Here is a 14470-nt window from a genome sequence, read left to right on the forward strand (position 1 = left end):
CACACCATGTACACTATGTTCACCAAACAGTGAACATACAGCTCCCAGCTCCTGCACACACATCAGTATTAAATTTACCATGAATTACTCAGACTTGGTAATTGCTGATGGTTTTCTTATTTTAACTTACATCATAGTTACAAAATTATGTCAGTGTCAATAATTTCTATGAAATATAGCATATATATATATGTTTGCCTCAGGTTTGATTGCACAGGGACTAAGGCATTATGTGTGAGCCCTTAGGAGTATCTTAGTCAAAGGCCAAGACTCTTTCTCATATCACTTATAAAGTCACAAGTTTAGCTTCTGTGTTAGTTATGGACCCATAATGTAGCTCCATTGGTATGTCATCTTAAGCAACGTCAGACAGTTGACCATTTCACTACGATTATTTGCAGACTCTATCTTCACCAGCCAAAATCTCAGGTATGGAGAGTTGAGTAGCTCATTAAACTCCTCGGCTTAAAATACATTAACCTCCCCCATCGGTGGAGTTTAATTGTAATCTTCCCTTTTCTCCTATTTTCAATCCCATTATCTTCTATTCTGTAACATCTCTGCTAATGTGTTTGACGTATGTCTTTACATATGTGTAAGTCCTTACAAAATATACCGTGGCATGTGTGTGTGCATGCACATGCTTATAAATTTAATTTTACACATGAGGAATATGAAGTTCCTGTGCATGCACTTGGATGGAGGTGACACTAAGCAAGTAGATATACAGGCTTTTAACTCAGAAAGGTGATTTTAGAGAGAACACTTGGGAGTCATCAGCTTTCAGATGAAAGTAGGAAATGAGGGGCTAGTGTAGAAAATGCATGCAGTATGCATCAAACAATGCAGTGGGTTGAAAATGGTCTCATAAATGTCTGGGCTGAGGCGGATTCTGTATCTGGAGAATATGGTGAATTAAACCAGAGAAGAAAGAAGATCTAAGAGTGAATCTGAGTCACAGAGGAGGAAGGATGCCAGGAATTAGGGCTGATTAGTTGATATTAAGCATCAGATTAACGGGAGTATGGCAAGGTCTCAAACAGAAGATGGTAAGAAAGAGGACAGATCGTTCATGCAAGAAATTTGAGTATGAAGCAATGGAAATATTTTTTTAAAAACACAGGGAAATAATTGCATAGAACATGAGGCTGAAGAAGCTTGTTGCATTTGTTTTTGTTTTGTTTTTTACTGTGTAAAAGATAAATAGCAAACTGATTGAGGGTATAGAAAAGTAATGACCTGAGATACTTGAAGAGACAAGAGAAGTGAATTGAAAGCACTGGTGCGGGACTAATCTTGGACAGGATATAAGGTTCACGCCCTGGAGGAAAAATCTGAACTAGATTCATTATCTCAGCAAATGGCCTCATCATTTCCTCAGTGCCAAAACCAGAAATCAGGGAGTGGAACCTGTCTCCTCTTTGGTCTTCTCTCTTTTTCCTGCATCCAAGTAGACACCACATCTAGACTACTCTAGACTACATCTAGACTACCATGTAATTGCTCTTAGACTTGAAATGAAATGTGTTTCTTTTATTTTCCTTTTTTGTCTTCTCTGTTATTTTCTCGGTACTGGCTCTCATCAATTTTGATCTCAATTTCTACACATGCTGACACTCATTCCTCATCCCTTTATTATCCATTCCCTTCACTGTTCAAGAGAGAGCCTTCTAAAATGCAAATCTGGTCATGTGATTTCATGCTTAAAAATATCCTTCCATGGCCCCCATGACCTTTGGAATAAATTCATCTCTTGGGTACCACTTAATATGCTCTTTCATGACTTGTCCCCTGCTAACCTCAGACTCATTTTTTATGTCCCAGAATCCCATTGTTCCCTCTGCTCCAGCCCTACTCAGCACCTTAAGTTTCCCTGCACACTCCAGATTCTCTAACCATCCATGTTTGCACCTGCTGCTGCCCCTGCTTGGATGCCTAAAACCACAGAGAAACTCAAAGAACAGACTCATTTATTATGTGAGCAAAAGGAATGATCCTTGGTCTAGATCCCTAAGGGGATTGGAAACACAGGGACACAGAAGGCATGAATACTTTACCCCGGGAGACAGATGAATGAATGTCTTCTTGCTTTCTTAACTAGGAACTTAGAACACGTGTTTTGTTCTGAACTTAGATATAGCTTCTTCTCAGAAGTTCTCACTGATTTCCTGTACACTTAGTTATGACTTGGGGCCCCTCTAAGGGCTTTGCCTCACTCTTTGCCATTGTCCCGATGAGTGGGTGTAGAGCAATCTATTTTTATCTGTCTCTCCAGCAGAGCTATTCATTCCTTATATGTCCTTGTGATTCCAATCCTCATAGAAGTACGGACTAAGTGTTATTCATTTTGCTCAAAAAATAAATGAGTCCATCCTTTGAGTTTCTCTGTAGTTTTAGCACAACTTGTATGTTTGGATAATAACATTTCTTCTTTTTTGCAAGAAGCAATACCAGACATCACCTGGTTCATTTCTTCATATTTTGCAGTGGAAGCATACACAGAAAGGTTAAATGACTTACTGCCAAAAACCGCAGGGACATAAACTCTGGTATCTTCACCTGGTGCTGGCTCTAATACACCAGAACTCATATGCTTAAACAGCTCCCTCAGCAGAAGCAGCAACAGCAGCCAACAGGCAGAGCTCTGCATTTCCAGTGTTTCTCCCAGAACCTTTGTGTGGGACTTGACCCGTGGCAGTGGGCAGTGTGGATGAGAATGGAATGTGCTAAATATTCTGTTAGGTGAATTTAAGATGATTATATGTTTAAACTCCTTAGCCTTGAGATTGGCATATACTGGGCACTTCAAATACGTTGGTCCTCTTTTTCATGTACTTTCAGGTTTCTGCCACTGAAATCTCAGCTTACTGTCATGGATAATTATTGTTCATACTGATGATGATTGACAAAGGTGAATGTTTTTAATATGTATTCAAGATATTGTGATTTGTCCCTTCTTCTCTTGTCTCAGCTCCCTCACACGCCCTCGTGTATCTTTTGCTCTGTAAGCTCCATTCTACTTTTAGTTCTTTCAAACCTCCATGCCGTCATACAATACCATGATTTTGTAAATGCTATTCCCTCTGCCAGAAATATCTTGTCCTTGTCTTCCTAATAATCTGGGACTGCTATACTTAGCTCAAACCTCACCTTCTCTGAGAAAAGTTATCTAAATGTTCTTCCCCCAAGGGGTTAGCCTCCCTCCTCTGTGCTTCTGTCTCCCTCATATAGTCCCATCTTTCTCAGTATGTTCTAGGATTGTTGGGCTGAGACATTAACATCTTACTTGTCCATGCTTATCTCCAGTGCCTAGAATTGTTCTCAATATTTAATAGATATGTTTTTAAAGAATTTCCATTGACTAAACTAATCTCTGTCACTGAATGTCAAATATATCTGATTGGAAAACTGAAAAAAATCATGATACAAATACTTATGATATAGAAATTATGTAATGTGTGATGAATACACAGAATTCAGTAGTAAATCAAAGGCTAAAGTCAGGAAAAGTAGAATAATTTGAATATTTTGTGTTGCGTATTCTGTATGCAGTGCAGTTCAATGAGGGGAAGTGATGAATATATCAATCAGAGTTAAAATAATTCAGTTTATAGCCACCATTTAATGCTCAGAAGAAGCTTATGAGGGAGGTACTATTTTTACCGCCATATTGTAGATAAAGGAACTGAGACCCAAAGTCACACTGTTCATAAATGATAGAACCAAAATTAAAAGTTTTTTTTACTCTAGAATAATATGCTAAAATATTATGCTAGTTCCTAAAGGAACTGTCTCCAAAAATATCAAAGCAGCATTACATGAAATGAACAGATAAGCCAAGTTCAGTTCACTTTTTTTTGGTAAGTTGAGAAGAGTTAATCTGATGGATCATCTCACTTAGCTAAACATCCCATTCTACTTAAAGATACATGTTTAAAAATAACATTATGAATCTTTCATAATTTGTTCATTTGTATCATTCAGAATTTTGCTAAAACAAATGTAAACAATGTTCTGTCCACCATGTTCTCACCACACTGTTTAGTTCTAAGTGTTTTTTCTCCTAATATGAGTTTCTGTGTCAGGACTTGGACTGGACTGTTAACCACTGGTGTCTCTCTGGGCAGCGCTCCTGTCATGCCTGCAAACACTGTGTCACATGAAATGAGATCAAATGCAGTAAGGGTATCTTGTTCTTGTCAGCAATGATGAATATAATACCAGTTGCCTAAACCTGCACACCTGAAAATAGAAACTGGCTTGAAGATCCTCTTAAAATCCCAATTCTTAGTTACATATATTGCCAGGAACTTGTGAAAGTATTTTTCTGTTTGTTTTCTCTATGCTCTGTACAGCTTTATACTATTCACCTAATGTGTTCAGTGATACAGTTAAAACTAGGAAATGTAATAACCAACATATGAGCCCAGCACTACTCCCATCTGTTTGAAGTCATACTCTTCAAAGTGTGAGCTTTGACAGAATGTTCTCCACAGGGTTCTTGTGAACCTCAGCAGCTAGTGCATTGATGAAGGATGTTGAGTAAATCCCACTTACTGAATAGGAAATCCCAACAGGTTCCTAATGTCCATTAACCATATGGCTTTGATTTTCTGTGCTCTTAGCCAGAGAGCCCAAACTACCAGGGAACATCATTTCTTTCAACTCTAGAAATGCACAGCATAAGATTATACCAAAGAGTGGCAATGGCCCCAGACTTTCCAGTCTTGCTCTTGCCATTAGGCAATGATATTGGGTCACTTTTGTTTGGTCATGTTATGTAGTTGGTTTCCCATGAAATCTGTTCACTAAACCAACATTAGAGAGAAGGAACAGTAGGACTGCAAACCCTTGGGGCAATAATATAACCAACTAAGCAAATAGATCATGCTACAATTCCTGGGAAAGGAACACTCAGGAAGCAATGTGGATGCCATCATAACATTGAGTTAAAGAGACAGAGCTGGAGGACCAAGGAGGCCAAAACAGCTGGAATTCATAGGACAGAGTACTAGAGAGAGAATTCTGGAGATCTGCAGAGTCCCAGGTAAATACTGATCAGCAAACACATGTGAAGTAACTCCTTAAGACCAGAGAGAGAATTGCCTAAAGTTATTAGAGTCAGCAATCCCTGGGTCTCACACAGGACTGGGAAGGATTCCCATTCCCACTGGCCAGAGTAGAAAACCTCATAATTATTGGGGCACAGAGTATTCAAAAGTGTCTTGCCCCAGTTGTGGTTAAAAATTAGCCATAGACTAAACACTCATCTGGTCCTTCTCCACAAATCTGAAAATTAATGCCTAAGAAGATTGGTTTTCAAGTAACTTAATTGTATTCAGGATAAAAGATCAAAAATAGTTAAGGAATACAAATATACAAATACATCTAATGCCTAACCAGGTAAAAATTGCAATGTTGGCATGCAATAAAAAATGAATAGGCATGCAATGAAGGTGGAAAATACAACCCTTATTGAGAAGAATAACTGTTTAATCATTTAAAATTGAAACACACCCAGAATTGACACAGACGATAGAATTAGGAGACAGGGACATTATAACAATTATTGTAATCGCATTCTGTATATCCAAGAAGCCAGAGGAAAGATGGAACATCTTAAGTAGAGACATGGAAAAGTATAAGAGACTCAAAATGAATGTCTAGATATAAAATGACTAAGTATAAGATGAAAAATACACTATATGGGAATAACAGCATATTAGACATTGCAGAAGAAACTACTAGTGAACTTGATAACATAACAATGGAAAGTATACAAAATGGAACACAAAGGAAAAAAGAAAGACTGGAAAAAATTTAATAAATCAACAGTGAACATCTTTAAGAAGTTTCATTTTTGTAAATTTGATGAAAATTGTAAACGCACACATCAAGAAGCTAAAGCAGAACTTAGAGGGAAGTTTATAACATTAAATGACTAACTTTTGAAAGAATAAAGGTCTCAAATCAATCTCATCTTCCAACTTAAAAACTACAAGATAAAGAGCAAATAAACTCAAAGTAATTAGAAGAAAGGAAATCACTCAGAGTACAGTAAAAATAAGTGAAACATATAACAGAAAATATATAGAGAAAATCAATGAAAGTAAAAGCTGATTCTTTGAGAAGGTGGATAAAATTATTGTTTTTAACCAGTGTGATCAGAAATAAAATTGAAGGCATACATTACTAATGTCAGGAATTGATAGTTAACATCACTGTATATTCAACAGTCATTAAAAATGATAATAAACGAATATTAAGAACAACTTTATGCCAATAAATTTGGCAACTTAGTTGATGATGGGCAAATTCCCTGAAAGACACAAGCTATCAAAGGCAACTCAAGAAATACAGAACCTGACTTTTACTCTATTAAATAAATAGAATTTGTAGTTAAAATTATTTCTGCAAATCGAATTGCAGGAGCAGATGGCTTCAATGGTAAATTTCAGCAAATGTTTCAGGGAGAAACTATATTAAGTCTACATGAATTCTTCCAGAAAATAGAAGATAAGTGAATACATAACAAGTCATTCTATGAGGCCAGCATTACTCATATCAAACCAGACAAATACATTACAGATAAAGAAAACCATAAGCCAATATCCCTCAAAATTAAAAAAAAAACAATTTCACCAATATCTAAAAATTATAATACATTACAACAATTTGGTGTTCATCCCAGGACTTCAAGACAGATTCAAAATTCAAGAATTAGTCAATATAGTTGATCATATTCACAGACTAAAAATAAAAATAAATATTTCAATAGATGAGGAAAAAACATTTGAAAAAATTCAACATCTATTCCTGATGAAAACTTACAGAGTACTAGGAATGGAAGGTGGAATGGACTAAATGTGTGTGTTCCCCCAAAATTCATATGTTGAAATCCTAACCCCCAAAGTGATGGTATTAGAAGGTGGGGCCTTTGGAAGTTAATTAGGTCATGAAGATGGAATGCTTATGAATGGGATTAGTGCCCTTAAAAAGAGAAACACAGGGAGCTCTCTTGCCTTCTTTCTCCTATGTGAAGATACATCAAGAAGTCAACAGTCTGCAACCTGGAAGAGGGAATGTCTCCCTTTCAAATGTCTCTATAAATAGTGCATATATGACTTACTCTGGACCTGATAGTCTAGAGATATGTTCTTTCTCATTTATGGGGTTTAAAAAAATACTCAATGAAATCCTGTGTTGCTTTGGATTCACCAAGGGAGCAGAACTTGAGACAAGTATTTATTTGGAAGTTGATCTGAGGAAACATCATAGGGCCTAAGGAGGTGAGATAAGGAAGGGAAGAAATCATAAGTAGTCTGTTAATATGGTAGTAACTACTGTGCACAAGCAGTGAAAGCTCAGGCCATAGACGTGATGGACCTCTGGCCTTCCCATCATTGGTTGAGAGCTGCTTGTTGGGTGTACTAACTCTCTTGAGCACTTTGGTCCGCCCACTACAGAGACTCAGCTAGCTTCAAAGAAAGCCCTCATTAAGAGAGTAGCAAATGTTTGCAGTAAGCAACTTTTCTCACGTTGAGGTGCATGCTAACAGTAGAGACATAGGACACCAACAGCATCAACTAAAGGGCCCAAACCAAAGATGAGTTGAGAGCACAAAAACTTCCATTTCCCACCCAGGACAATCTAAATGCTATGAAATGTTTGAAAGCTTGTCTTCTGCGAGGTCATTAAATGTGCCAGTTGTGTTTCCAATTGTCAAATATGACACAGAAGGGAGACGAAGGCCAGTTACAACCTTGTGCAAAATGTATTGCCATTTGTAGAGTGTACTACAGACACATACCCTTTTAGGAAATTTGCTGCTTGTAAAGTTTTCCCCTGACATCTCATAGACTCACTGGGAATTTCCAGTGTGTGCCAATTCCTGAGCCACACTCTTAGTGCACAGTAAAAGGTGATTATTCTGTACCATGGTCCACTGCTTAACCCCATCTGCCAATAGCCAGAAGGATGGTTTTCTCCCCCACTGGCTCTGCCAGATGAGAAAATTTCCCAACATTATTGTTATTGTCTTTGTAAGTTGATTTTCCATCAGGGTTAGACCTTTGGGGGAAATAGGTTTCAACTTTTTTCCCAAGAAAAAAATCTATTAGAAAGTTCAGCTCATAGAAAACACTGTGTTCTTACTGATAAAAATTAGGTATCCAATAAATGTGTAAATGTAATTTCTCTGCAATTTGAAGACTCTTTTAAAAATTCACACACATTTTTATACCAGGTTCACTAATATTTTGGCTACTAAAATATGAATTTTATTCTAGCATTGTTTTATAAACAGAAAACAGTTAAACGTGTAATGACAAGTGTAGTGACTCATTGCCTGTAAATATTATGGAAGGTGATCCCGGAAAACAGTTTTAAGGGATTGGGAAGTGACAATGGATTCAATTTTGTTGATTATGTTAATTTTGAAAATTTTGAATTGTATCCATCAGTATAACCCATGAAAATAAATCAGATTTAATAATCTCACAATAGTCCCTTTCCCATAAAAAATTCTATACTTTCTAGAACCACAGTTCTAGGGTATACATTTTCAACCTGTTCATGAATTGTCCTGTTTATTTACTGACCTAAGTGAAATCAATAGGTATGTTAGCTGTAATTTATTTTGTAGATACTCTTTATCAAGTTGATGAAGCTCCCCTCTATTCCTAGTTTTCTAAGAGTTTTTAATCTGAATGGGTGTTGAATTTTATCACATTTTTTTCTGTGTTACATAAATCATGGGATTTTTCTTGTTTTTCCTATTAATATGGAGTATTATATTGATTGTTTTTTTGAATACCTACAAAGCCTCATATCCCTGGAATAAACACAAATTTGTCATTCTGTAAAATTCTCTTTTATATACTGCCAAATTCTATTTTCTAATATTTTGTTAATAGTTTTTTCCATCTATATTCATGATGGATACTGGTCTATATTTTTTCTTTTTTTGTACTTTATCTCTTTTTGCTATTAAGGTAATAGTAGCTTAAAAACTGAGTTTAAAGTGTTACCATTTTTTTTCTGGCAGAGATAGGGTATAATTGTTGTTAAATCTCCTTTAAACATTTGGTCAAGTTCTCCAGTGAAACTATCTGAATCTGGAGATTTTTGAGGGAGTTTTTAAATTAAAAATTGATTTCCCTTAATAGTTATACAGCTATTAAAATTATCTATTTCAGATTCAGTGTGGTATGCTAGTTTATACATTTCAAGTAATTGGTCTCTTTCATGCAAATTTATTTTTGTAGAATTGTTCAAAGAATTCTACTATTATCTTTTTGGTGCTTGCAGGATCTACAGTGTACCTTCTTTTTCATTCTTGATTTTAGTAGTATGCATCTTCTCTCTGTTTTTCTTTTTTCTTTTATTGTGATAGGAACATTTAACATGAGAGCTATCCTCTGAACAAATTGTAAGGGTACAATACATTATTGTTGACTATAAGTACAATGTTGTACAGCAGATCTCAAGCTAATTCATCTTACTTAACTTAAACTTTAGGCTTTTGATTAATACCTCCCCATTTCTTCCTCTCCCCAACCTCTAGTAACCACCATGCTTGTCTCTGATTTTATGAATTTGACTATTTTACATAACTCATATTAGGCCACAAAACAAGCCTCTGTAAATTTAAGAAAATCAAAATCATATCAAGCATCATTTCTGATCACAACACTATGAGACTAGAAATCAACTACAAGAAAAAAAACTACAAAAAACACACACTTGGAGGCTAAACAGTATGCTACTAAACAACCAATGGATCACTAAAGAAATCAAAGAGGAAATGCAAACCGAATCCAACAATACATTAAGTGGATCATACACCATGATCAAGTGGGATTTATCCCAGGAATGCAAAGGTTTTTCAGTATATGCAAATCAATCAATGTTATACATCACATTAACAAACTGAATAAAAAACATACGATTATCTCAATAGATGCTGAAAAGGTTTTGACAAAATTCAACATTCATTTATGATGAAAACTCTCCAGAAAGTGGGCATAGAGGGAACCTACCTCAACATAATAAAGGCCATATATGACAAACCCACAGCTAACATCTTACTCAATGGTGAAAAGTTGAAAGCATTTCCTCTAAGATCAGGAAAAAGACAAGGATGCCCACTCTAGCCACTTTTATTCAACGAAGTACTGGAAGTCCTAGCCTCAGCCATCAGAGAAAAAAAGAAATAAAAGGATCAAAATTGGAAAGGAATAAGAAAAACTGTCACTGTTTGCAGAGGACATGATACTATACATAGAAAATCCTAAAGACACCACCAGAAAACTACTAGAACTCATCAATGAATTTGGCAAAGTTGCAGGATACAAAACTAATATATAGAAATCTGTTGTCTTTCTATGCACTAACAACAAATTATCAGAAAGAGAAATTAAGGAAACAATTCCATTTACCATAGGTTTATTCCTACCTATTTCCTTTTATTGCTAAGGAAATAAAAAACCTGTACTCAGAAAACTATGACACCAATGAAAAAAGCTGAAGGTGACACAAACAGATGGAAAGATACACTGTGTTCTTGGACTGGAAGAATTAATATTGTTAAAATGACTATACTACACAAGGCAATATACAGATTCAATGCAATCCCTATCAAATTACCAATGGCATTGTTTTCACAGAAGTAGAACAAATAATTTTAAAATTTGTATGGAAATACAAAAGACCTTGAATAGCCAAAACAATCTTGAGACAGAAGAACAGAGCTGGAGGAATTATGCTCCCTGACTTCAGATTATACTGCAAAGTTACAGTAATAAAAACAGTACAGTACGGGCACAAAAACAGACATATACATCAATGGAACAGAATAGAGAGCCCAGGAATAAACCCATACAATTATGGTCAATCCACAACAAAGGAGGCAAGAATATACAACGGAGAAAAGACAGCCTCTTCAATAAGTGGTACTGGGAAAACTGTACAGCTACATGTAAAAGAATGAAATTAGAACACTCCCTAACACCATACACAAAAATAAACTGAAAATGGATTAAAGACCTAAATGTAAGGCCAGACACTAAAAAACTCTTAGAGGAAAACATAGGCAGAATACTCTATGATATAAATCACAGAAAGATCCCTTTTGACCCAGCTCCTAGAGAAATGGAAATAAAAATAAACAAATGCACCCTAATTAATCTTAAAAGCTTTTGCACAGCAAAGGAAACCATAAACAAAACAAAAAGGCAACCTACAGAATGGGAGAAAATATTTACAAATGATGCCACCAACAAGGGATTAATCTCCAAAAGATGCAAACAGCTCATGCAGCTCAATATCAAAAAAAAAACAACCCATCAAAAAATGGGCAGAAGATCTAAATAGAAACTTCTCCAAATAGACACATCTCCATACAGATGGCCAAAAGGCACATGAAAAGATGCTCAACATCACTAATTATTAGAGAAATGCAAATCAAAATTACAATGAGGTGTGACCTCACACCAGTCAGAATGGCCATCATTAAAAAATTTACAAATAATAAATGCTGTAGAGGGTGCGGAGAAAAAGGAACCCTCCTACACTGTTGGTGGCAATGTAAACTGGTGCAGCCACTATGGAGAACTGTATGGAGGTTCCTTAAAAAACTAAAAATAGAATTACCATATGACCCAGCAATCCCACTACTGGGCATATATCCAGAGAAAACTCTAATTCGAAAAGAAACATGCACCCCAATGTTCACTGCAGCACTCTTTACAGTATCCAAGATATAGAAGCAACCTAAATGTCTATTGCCAGCTGAATGGGTAAGGAAGATGTGGTACATATATACAATGGAATATTACTCAGCCATAAAAAAGAATGAAATAATGCCATTTGCATTGACATGGATGGAGCTAGAGACTGTCATACTAAGTGAAATAAGCCAGACAGAGAAAGACAAATATCATATGATATCACTTACACGTGAAATCTAAAAAAATGATACAAATGAACTTATTTATGGAACAGAAACAGACTCACAGATGTAGAAAACAAATTTATGGGTACCAAACAGGGAGGGAGCAGGGATAAATTAGGAGCTTGAGATTGACATACACACACTACTTTATATAAAATAGATAACCAACAAAGACCTACTGTATAGCACAAAGAACTATACTCAATATACTATGTACAACTAAATCACTGGGTTGTACATCTGAAACTAACACGATATTGTAAATTAATTATACTTCAATTTTTAAAAATTAAAAAAATAAAACAAAACAAACAAAAAAAGACAACCTACTGAATGAGAGAAAATACTTCCAAATGATATGACCAATAAGGGGTTAATATCCAACATATATACACAGCTCATACAACTCCACATCAAAAAAAAAAAAGCTATTTAAAAAATGGGCAGAAGAACAGAATAGACATTTTTCCAAAGAGAATACACAGATGGCCAACAGGCACATGAAAAGATATTCAACATTGCTAATCATGAGGGAATGAAAATCAAAACCACAATGAGATGGCACCTCACAACTGTCAGAATGGCAATTATCCAAAAGTCCAAAAATGACAAGTGTTGGTGATGATGTGGAGAAAATGGAACCCTTGTATGCTGTTGGTGGGAATGTAAACTGGTGCAGCCACCATGGAAAACAGTATGGAGGTTTCTCAAAAAACTAAAAACAGAACTACCATATGACTCAGCAACCACTACTGGGCATATATCCAGAAAAAACAAAAACACTAATTTGAAAAGATACACGCACACCAATGTTCATAGCAGATTATTTACAATTGCCAAGATATGGAAGCAACCTAAGTGTCCATCAACAGATGAATGGATAAAGAAGTGGTATATATATATATATACAACAGAATACTACTCAGCCAGAAAAAAGAATGAAATGTTGCCATTTGCAGCAACATGGATGGACTTGGAGGACATCATGCTAAGTGAAATAAGTCAGGCAGAGAAATCCAAATACTGTATGATATCACTTATATGTGGAGTCTAAAAAATACAACAAACTAGTGAATATAACAAAAAAAGCAGACTCACAGATATAGAGAACAAACTAGTGGTTACCAGTGGGGAGAGGGAAGGCAGAGGGGCAACATAGGGGTAGGGAATTAAGAGGTTCAAACTATTGGATACAAAATAAGCTACAGGGATATATTGTACAACACAGGGAATATAACTAATATTTTATAATAACTATAAATGGAGTATAACCTTTAAAAATTGTGAATCACTAATATTGTACACCTGTAACTTATATAAGATTGTATATCAACTATACTTCAATAAAAAAAGAAGAAAAAATGTAAAAGGACAGTCTAAAAGTATTAATCTTGTTCATGAAATGAATAGAAATAGAAAAAAATCACACACCAAAAAATATAGCAAGAAACAGAAAATTCAAAGCGAGGCTTTTCCACTAACAACAACCCCTGCCCCCCAAAATTGAAACTCATGAAATTGAAGAAAACTGTAGCCCAGCCCTCTAAATTGAATTAAATATCCTCATGCAAACATTAGGAGATCTTGAATCAGAAATACAAAATCAGTTACACAAGAATAAAATAAAAGAAGCATAAAACAAGAGTTGTTTAAACTAAGGAAAGAAATAGAAGTAAAAGATAAATTTATGTTAGATAGGAAGACTAAATTACAAGTTACCTAAGGAATAATAAATTTAAATGAAAATTTAATAAAAGTATTGAAATAAACCTGGAAAAAATCCAATAAAATAAATTAGAAGGAAGAAAGAAGTAAAGAGTGTCAGAGAGAAAGTGATAGGAATGGAATACAGAAAGCAGAGCTCCAAAATATTATAACTGGGTCCCTGTAGAAGAAATTCAATACAGTGCAATGGAACTAGCATTTAAGATAACAATCTCAATCTCTCCCGCCCCCTGCAAAACAAACAGATAAACAAATTTAAAAAAACATGAATACCATGTTAAAATGTAGTGGGTAAAACTGAACTGGAATGATCAAGACAGAGAAATATCCTAATACAACAATTCAGGTTTAAACATGAAGAAAAAAAATATCCCTTGGTCCTCCAGGCCAAAAAAAAAAAGACAACAAAAGAAAAGAAGTAAGTTTCAAAGAAAAGACAATTAACTTGTTAGAATTCTCAAAAACAACATACAAATGAAGGCAATAGTGAAATGGCACTTTCAAAAACTTAAGAAAGTATAAATCATGAATTTTACATAGAGTCAAACTTTCTGTTATGTGAAAAGCCTGTAAAAAATAATTTTGATTATACTGGAATTTTGTACTCAGAACCCCTTCTTGCATAATCTACTAGAGGCTAAGATTCATCCAACTAAGAGATGACTGAGAAAACTTTTGCAAAAGGACATATGGTGAGAATTCCATACATTTAATTATATATCTAAGACTAAGACAAAGGTTAGTACTTGGATAGAAGGATAATATTTAAACTGTGTGTTCTTAGAGAAAAAA

This window comes from Delphinapterus leucas, chromosome X (genome assembly GCF_059928025.1).
Source record: "Delphinapterus leucas isolate spDelLeu-1000000601 "Yukka" chromosome X, BTC_Dleu_Yukka2, whole genome shotgun sequence".
NCBI lineage: Eukaryota > Metazoa > Chordata > Mammalia > Artiodactyla > Monodontidae > Delphinapterus > Delphinapterus leucas.